We start from the raw sequence: 9,702 nt of genomic DNA, 5'->3' as shown, positions 1-9,702 counted from the left end.
TGAAGAATACCAATGATGATGATTGGCACATCATCATTGCCAATACGATGGGTGAAAACTGATATTTAGTGGTTGCACCTGTACTCATTCCTTTGGTTAATAGCAAAATGTAAAATATTACTTTGAATTTTTCATTCTTTTGTGAATTGTTGGCATCTCATATTCTTGGTTCCCCATTTTTCTATTATTGAGTTTTAAGAGCACTTTTATACATATACATATATATATATATATATATATATATATATATATATTAGTGTTCAACTTTGCCATAATAAACTCAAATATTTTCCTGAATTCTCTGTGCAAGTGTATATAGGAATTTATTGTACAGATTTGACCTTATGGGATTATGGGAACTATTTAAACTGTCTCTGTACAGCAGTTGTCTTTGTGTCTGAGGCTGGAGCATGAATATGAGGTGGGACAGAGCAAGAACAAACTAGAACTCACAAACAAAGTCAGGAGCTGGCAGAGACTAACCAAAACCTGGGTCAGTTCTAGCTGCCTACTACAGTGCTAGAATGAGGGCAATAGAAGTGGGGCTCTGACAGTGCCAAGTGAAGCAGGCATGCATCCTCAGGTTTGTGCAATGATAAGGTGATACTTGCACAAGTCTGAGAGTGAGTGACCCTTAAAACTGGAACCATAGGTGCCTTGCCTTCCTCACCCTAGTCCTGTTCATCTTAGACCTTGATGAGCTGGTACCATGCAGAAGCTGGAGACCTTGGTCATGGCCCAAGAGTCATACACATTTGAACCATAAGTTAGAGGAGCTGATGGAGCATCCACGAGAAGTTGCAAAAGTTGCAGCTGCCTAAAACCAACAAAGTGAATCAGCAGAGTAGTTATAGAGTATGTGAGCTTCAGAATGGTGGCTGCTTCATTTCCGCCCTCCAAATCTCATCCAAGAAGCTCTCTTGTGACTTGCTCTCTTAGGAAACACACAGAAAAGGGAATTCTTGGACATGTAGTTTGACTTACCCAAGTTGACACATCACAAACTACCACAGAGTAACAGTTAATTCTACTTAAATTTATCTACTCATTCAATTAAAAGTCCAAAAACTTTTTTGAAACTTGACTAATTATTTCTATAGTTCATTTAGAAGAATATATGAGAAGAAGAACTAGAAATGTTCTTTAAATATAATAAAGTGATCTTTCTCCACTAGATAGCAAAACATATAAAACTGCAGTAATTAAAGCTGATGTTCCTGCTGTAGGAAGAGACAGATCAGTTGAACTATATATAGAAAGGCCACAGAAAGATAACCAGGTATATATGAGAATCTTGTATATAATAGAAGGTGTCTTAAATAATTGAGCAAGTGAATTTTTTTTTTCACTAAAGGATATTGTAGCCATTGTTTACCTATTTAAATTAAAAAAAAATCTTGATCCAAATCTTTACCTCATCATAGAATTCAATCCCTTTATAGGTTACAAAATTTAAATTTAAAAAGTGAAATCACATAAAATTATTAGGGAAGTATGTTTCCGAGTTATGTTATAACATGAAAACCAAAAATGTAGAATTGACTCTATAAAATTCTGAGTATATTGATTACAAATTTTGCATAATTAAAAATTACTGTCAGTTCAGTTCAGTTGCTCAGTCGTGTCCGACTCTTTGCGACCCCATGAATCACAGCACACCAGGCCTCCCTGTATACAAATTCAAATTCAATTACTGTATACAAAGTCAAAAGACAAACAACAATCCAGGAAAATATTTGAACTAAACATGGAAGACAAAATTGATCATCCTTAATACAGTTTCTTGTAAAGAATTTCTTTAAAAATCAATAATGAAAGATAGATGACCAAAGACATAATAAACTTAGAATTGACAAAAATTAAAATCAAATTAATATTTTAAGCTTCACTATTAATCAAATTAGCTTCCCAGGTGGCTCAGTGATAAAGAATCCACCTGCCAAGTAGGAGATGTGGGTTCTACCCCTGGGTTGGGAAGATGCCCTGGAGAAGGAAATGGCAACCCACTCCAGTATTCTTGCCTGGAGAATCCCATGGACAGAGGAGCCTGGTGGGCTGTGCTCCATAGGGTTGCAAAGACTTGGACAAGACTTAGTGGCTGGGCAACAACAATTAACAATGTAAGTAGCAATTAAGCATCATTTTCATCCATAAAATTGGCAATGATAAAAAGTTAATGGCACTTGCTGTTGTCAACAGTAAGCTTTGTCTTATAATAGTATTAATAAATTAACTAGATCATGCATTGTTTTGAGAGCAGTTAATAAAGATCTTCTGGAAGACAGGGAATATATATCAAAATTTTAAATGTACTATCTTCTTATACTAGAATATTCACTTCTAGTGTAAATTTTTCTTAAAGACTCAGTTGTGCTGGTGAGAAGTTGCTTTTTAACACAGGGAGCCCAGCCTTGTGCTCTGTAAGGTAGGATGGGGAGAGGGGAGGGAGGCTCAAGAGAGAGGTGAAAGACGCAAAATTATGGCTGAATTGCCTTGTTGTATGGCAGAAACAAGCACAACATTATAAAGTCATTTTCCTACAATTAAATTATTTTTAAAAAAGAAAAAAGTCAGTTGCATAAATCTGCCAACACATATGCTTAAGGTTGCTTATTGAAGTCTTATTTATGATAGCCAAAAATTGAAGATAAATATCCATTAACCCAAATGTGCATACATTCAATAGAATTCTATGAAACCATTTAAAAATGTATTTAATAACATTAAAATACTTATGCTATATTATAGAATGAAAAAATATTGCACAATATGACCCCATATATGTAAACTTGGACATACAATTTTATACATGATGTGTATGCTAAGGGATAGAAGGGTGCTTACAAACAAAAAGTAGTTGTCTGAATGAAAGGCTGTCAGTGATTTTTACTTTTTTGGGGGGTAATTTTCTTAATCTTTTTATTAAACAGTGAATATCTACAATTTTTATAATGAACAAAACAACACACACTATTTTCATTTCTAGTGAAAATGCATCATTGAAAGACTATTATTATCACTGTTGTTGTTATTTCACATACTTTGGCAGATTTTCAAAGCTATGGATACCATTGGGGGACTGGTGATATCCCTATTGCACCATTTGTGCCAGTTCCTGGGTTAGTATATATTTAATTCCTATGGCTTTCAAAGAAAATATGACCTGTCATAAGCACCAAATGTACAAAGGCAGGATAGAGTCTCCAGTATCTTCCATGAAAGAGCATCAAAAATAGATTCTGATTTGCCTGTCACTATCATGAAAAGCAAAATAGAAAGATTACTTGGTATTTAACTTCAGACATCTGATATCAATTGGGCACAATCCATCTCTCAGTTTAGAGTAGTTATCCCTAGCCTGCTTTCAGGCTTAATCCCTTAAAAAAAAATCTTAACAGTTTCCAGAGTTTGGTCTTTTTTCAATTTTCAGGGCATAAGCCTTTGGGAAAACTTTAGATCTAATCTTCCCTAGTGCCTTTCCTTTTCCAAAAAAAAAACCAGAGAATTTCTTCACATGTGGGATTTTTGTGGTTATCATTTATCACTTTAGGCTTTCAACCACAAATTCATCCACTATTTTGTAAACTTCTCAGTCTTAAGGTATAGGAACATTCATAAAATAGTTTTCTAGACTGGTGCAAACTAAAAAAGTTCTATGACTTTTATTATTAAAAATGATCCAATGATCCAGTCCAATGATGTAAATAAACACAAAGTATTAGATGTGAGAGTCATGGATCTTCAGGCATGAGTCATGTTATAAAATATGGCATCCGTGCTGTGTGAGAGGTGAGCTGCATTTAGATCCAAGAGAAGTAATAGGCATACCCAGACTGATTTTAATAAGGCTTTAGATTCCCTCTCATCACCATCACTTACTCACCTCTTGACAGTCTTGTCTACAAGCTAAAAAGATTAAGTCTAGACCAAACTACTGTTAGTGAGGACAATAATAAGATGAAAGATCAACCATTAGGAATGGCTCCTCAGGAGCCCCTCAAGGGCTAATTGTATTGGATAGCTCTGACATGGATGAAGAAATTGAGATTTCATCACGTTTGCTCATGACACTAAATTAGCTGGGGCAAATAACACCTCCTAGAGTTTCCTTGATATATTTGAGAATGGTTTTTAGACCTCATTGCAAAACAGTTCACTTAAGGACTAAAACAAAGTCAGAGAGCTCTGGGATGGAGAAAATCTATACAAATGCAGCCCAGTTCCAAGGGTCTTATCAATCACAGTGAGCACAAGGCAAGAATGTAGCTTTTATGAAAAAAAAAAAAAGTAATATTTTAATGTATCCAGAAAGTCATTCATTGTGGAGTCTTGGCACTGGTTTCTATATTTTCTTTTCAGAGCTGGAATGAGAATGAATCTTGCAAGAGGATTCAAGTTGATTTAAAGATGAGAAAAATAGATCCTTTGAGAAGAAACTAATAATTTTGCTTTACTTGGATTAAAGACAGAGAAGATAATATCTTGGAATATATTCATTGTGTCAGGAGAATCTGACTAGACTTGGAGAAAAATCACTGAACTAAATAAATACTAGAATAGGTCAAAAGGGATGATTGAAGTATTTCTGTTCTTTGAGATGGATTAAGTGTAGAAAAGTAGTTATTTATTTTAAGTAGCTTATTGGAAAGTATTGGAAAGTGAAGTCGCTCAGTCGTGTCTGACTCTTTGCGACCCCATGGACTGTAGCCTACCAGGTTCCTCCATCCATGGGATTTCCCAGGTAAGAACACGGGAGTGGCCGGAAGTCAGAGAGTAAATTGAATTTTTTTTCAAGTTCATTGCCTGCCCTGAGATTCTAGCAAAGAATTTACTTCTTATTGTATGTATGATGGAAAAAAGACAATGAATTTTGAGAATGTAATATATATTAAATTATGTTTTCCCCCCAAAGTTCATTTTTTCAAGCCCTGAAATCTTGGGGCTTAAAAATCAGAAGATCTTTATTTATTTATGGCTATGGTAGGTCTTCGTTGCTGCGCTTGGGCTTTCTCCAACTGCAGTAAGTGGGGCCTCGTCTACATTGCTGTGCACAGGCTTCTCATTGCAGTGGTTTCTCTGGTTATGGAGCTTAAGCTCTAGGTGCATGAGCTTCAGTAGTTGTGGTGCAGGGGCTTAGTTGTCCCCTAGCATATGGAATCTTCCTGGATCAGGGATTGAACCCGTGTCCCCTGCATTGGCAGACAGATTCTTTACCACTGAGCCACCAGGGAAGCCCAAATTATGTTTATAGGTAGCATTCTTTTGACAAAACACTGGATTCAGTAGATATCTGTTCTTTATTTATAGTGATCAAGGCACTATTATTGGTTTTGTGAGCTAAGATGTGTTAAATTCATAGTCATTTCATACAGGAATTTAAAATTTAGAAGAAAGTCTAAGATTTATATACCAATACTAATGTATCAAGGCAATGCATGATGTGTTTTTTTTTGTCTTTTAATTTAATTTTATTTTTTAACTTTACAATATTGTATTGGTTTTGCCATAGTTTTATCACAAGACAATACCTAATGATATTAGAGTATAATGAAAAATGGGCCTCTCTCATGGTTCAGATGGTAAAGAATTTGTCTGCAATGCAGGAGACCCAGGTTCAATCCCTGAGTCAGGAAGATCCCCTGGAGAAGGGCATGGCAGCCTATCCAGTGTTCTTGCCTGGATAATCCCATGGATAGAAAACCCCATAGACTCTAGAGGGCTACATACAGTCCATGGAGTTGCAAAGAGTTGGACATGTGTGTAGCACACACACACACATAATGAAAAATAACAACTTTTTAAATGATAATGATGATGTTGTTGGCAAATTTTTTGTAGTATGCACCAGTTTGTTTCTCTAGGGTCTCTGCATAGAATAACTCATATACTCTTCATAACACTCCTACAAAGTACTTTGTTTCAATTTTATAGATGATGAATCAGAGACACGGACAGTTAAGCCACTTGCCCAACTTCATACAGCTGATAAATGGAAGAACCAAAATGAAAACTCAGACAGCAATGGGTCAACCTAAAAAAACTGGCAAGGATTTTGAGAAATATGTTTAGAGTAATATAAAAAAGGAGAGAAGGCGTTTCTGATCGAGGTCATCAAGAGATGAGGGTGGTGCTAAGAAGAAAAATTGTTAGGAAATGAGTGGTGCACGTTGTTTGGGAGTCGTGTTCATGGTAGGGAATAGTGGCAGGTAAGACTAGAAAGAGAGGCCAGGCCAGATGGTGGTGGGTCTTAGAAGGTAGAGCAAGGACTTTGGACTTAATTAAGTAGTCACTGGAAAGGCAATAAGGACTTTTAAACAAATGTATTTGGTTGATCAGTCATGTCCGATTCTTTGCCCCATGGATTGTAGTCCGCCAGGCTCCTCTGTCCATGGGATTTTTCATGCTAGAATACTGGAGTGGGTTGCTGTTTCCTCCTCCAGGGGATCTTCCTGACCCAGGGATAGATCACACAGGATCTATAGATAGATAGACACAGGATCTTCCTGACCCTGTGTCTCCTGCATTGCAGGCAGATTCTTTACCTGCTGAGCCATCAAGGAAGCCCCTGTAACAAATAGGTACCATAATACAAACAGGGCTTGGGAAAGATAGCACTTCAGTGGAATGAAAGGAGGGGAAAAATCTGAAGGCTAAATACTACTCACCTATGATTAGAAAATGTATTCGTTTCAGAGACACAGAAGTTTTTTTTTTTTTTTTTAATAATTTGTGTCATTGTTAAGAATTAGGAGGATGGAACATGACAGAACATTATTCCAGGGATGAAAAAAAATAGTTTTTCTCTGACATTCCAAATCCAATTAATTTACAGTGGATGAGTGGAGGGCTGTGTTGTGAAGGATTCTGAGGCCACATCCAGAAACAGCAGGAGAGAGTGCAATGTCAGAGTGGGGAGAGCCAGCATAAATGTCAGCTATTTGTCATTCATGCTCTTTGCCCTAATGCCTAGAGTTGTGATGGGCATGGAAGATTTATGAATCATTTTACTCCAAGGCTGTACTCAGGTCAAAGCTAACCCAAAGAGAACATACGACGTGGAAAGATGACCAACTATACTGAAAATATCAACAGAGCCTCAAAAGTTCTTGATTTGAATTGAAACTCGCTGCCTGATAGTTGTGTGTCACAGGGAAGGTACTTAACCTTTCTGAGCTGCAAGAAGTTGTTTTGTGAATTGTCTCAGATGAGAACTACATAAAGGTTTTGTAAAACATTATTTAAGTAAAAACTTTAGATAATAATTTACTGGATTAATTTAAACTTGAATTTGGCTGTTTTGAGAATTTAGCTACTCAATAGCAAGTTAGGTCCAGCACACAAGAGTCTTCAGCTGTAGCTGTTTTTGCAGAATTAGATCATATGAAAGAAAAATCTACCCTTTCCTGATAGGTAAGCCCTCCATTTCTATAATTAAAGATTGTACCCCTCACAAACTCAGTGCCCTGCTTAAATTAGATGGCAGTCTCCAGCAAAATTGCACATAGGTGACATCATCATTTCTCCAATAGAAATGCTCTTTTTTAGGGTCAAAGGACCGTTTGTTAATAAAACACTTGAGACTATCTATGTAATACTAATACCATTGGCAGTTCTGCTTGGGCTTAAAAAAATCAGCTTACTAGGGGGAAAACACAAATTGATTTGCCAGTTGAATAAACATTTAGACTAGTAGCCCCAATTAGGCAAGTCCTGAGCTTATCAAATTATCTCATTCCCAATGTAAACAAGGTTGTAGTTGCTTCACTTAGTTCCTTAGCACCTGGGTAGTGATGAAAGGGTCATTTAATGTCAGCAGTGACCTAGGAGAGCAGAGGGAATTAGCTGTTCCCTGATGCCATATTTGGCTTGCCTAATGAGATATAAAGACATGGTCCAAGTTCTAGGGGCAAATAAGAGCTTCGACTTGCCAAGCATGAGTCAGTTTCTGGATCTTTAATGTCTATTTGAGACGTTGATAGCAATACTTTATTTTTAGAGTATTAATGCTAAATAATTGTGATTTGCCTTATTTTTCTAGAAGTTTGATACATACCCTCTAACTCCAGTATATTTTATCTGTTTGCACAGAAGAGTTGTGGCAAAATTTAGTCAACAAACAGAGGCAGAATAGAGCAGGGGCAATGGGGTTCCAGCTTTTGCCTCTACAATCCCAATAGTTGAGTAGAATCTGACTTTTCTCCTGAACTGACTGGATTTATGCAGGTTAACCTACTCCAGTGTTCTTGCCTGGAGAATCCCAGGGTTGGGGGAGCCTGGTGGGCTGCTGTCTATAGGGTTACACAGAGTCGGACACGACTGAAGCGACTTAGCAGCAGCAGCAGCAGTGTAGTATAGGTGCAACCTAAGACATATAGAAATTAAACAATATTTTTAAAACCTAGATATGCAAATTAAAAAAATCTTCTAATATTGCAACAGGATACAGAGCCAATGATTTTCATTAAAAATGAGGTCATTTCAAATATTTTTTCTCTGTAATCTCTTCTTCACCTAATGATATTCTTTACTTCCTAACAATTTTTCCCTTTGGTAAAGACCTTATCATTAGGTTTAATGAAGGAATAATGTTCCATTACATGTAAACTCCATTTTATTATATTCCTTATCGTTGGTTGCTGAGGTGGAACTTTTTTTGAGTCAATTCCCACAGCTTTACATCAATTTCTGGGTTGTTTATGTTCCTACACACCAATCCCAAGACTACTTGTAATTATTCTTATAAATCTTTTCTCTTCTGATAGATCAAAAGTAATACCTTATTCTTTAAATTTCATTTATTTCATTACTAATAAGAGTGTGAGCATATATTCCTAAGAATTCATTTCATTCTTGACCATTTGTGTACTTGTTCTTTTATATATTGGGCTGTTGATTAGTTTTCCTTTAACAATTTGTAAGGCTATTAACCCTATTTTTAGAATGTAAATTCCATAATGGTAGAAGCCTATCTGTTCCTTCTTTAGATATTTAATACCTAAAACTGTGTCTCATACACAGTAGGCATTTAATAAATACTTATTAAAAATGTTACAAAAATTTTTTTTCTAATTTTAATGTTACATTGTTAATTGGTAACTGTTGAATGAAAGTTTTGTGGTTTTTTTGGCTATTACAAAAGTTTATTTAACAAAAAAGTTCAGTAAGAAAATATACACAACCCAATTTTTCTGGTAGTAAAATGTGGAGAGGGGACACGTGGAAGCAGTCGATTTCTCTGGTGAACACAGCCATTGTTCATACTTGTTCCAAGGCTTCTAACATGATGATACTATTTCCTCGTATTACCACCATTCCAATATTGTTCTGTTGCCCACTAGTTGCCATCTCCACACATTCATCTATCACAAGATTCATAAAGGGATCAAATCCCTGCAATATTCCTTGGACATGTCTTCCACCATTTAATTTCAATGATACCTTCTTGTCCATAGATTTTCAATTTGGGAGGGTGTGCTTTGTTCATGATGTCTACTCTGCGAGCTCAAAGAAGCCTCCTGAATAAAAGTTTTAAATCACTGCTTCTCAATATTTTCAAACAAATATCTGCTTCTGAAAAAACATGAACATCTCATTTCTACTTAAGATTATTTGAGAATTTCAATAAAATTTAAATAATGTAACTAATATTTCTAAGTTCTGGCTGGTGGGGGAAGGGTGCATGAAGGCAGACTGAGGTCAGCT

At 36.1% G+C, this 9,702-nt stretch overlaps 1 pseudogene; it reads right to left on the bottom strand.

The window, feature by feature from the left end:
* Positions 1-9,234: 9,234 nt before the first annotated feature.
* LOC107132768 (small nuclear ribonucleoprotein G-like) lies at positions 9,235-9,484 on the bottom strand (annotated as a pseudogene).
* Between the last annotated feature and the right edge of the window lie 218 nt (positions 9,485-9,702).

The sequence above is a fragment of the Bos taurus genome, chromosome 9 (genome assembly GCF_002263795.3).
Source record: "Bos taurus isolate L1 Dominette 01449 registration number 42190680 breed Hereford chromosome 9, ARS-UCD2.0, whole genome shotgun sequence".
Lineage (NCBI taxonomy): Eukaryota > Metazoa > Chordata > Mammalia > Artiodactyla > Bovidae > Bos > Bos taurus.
The sequence above is the reverse complement of the archived record's forward strand: the minus strand, read 5'-3'. Positions and strand labels throughout refer to the sequence as shown.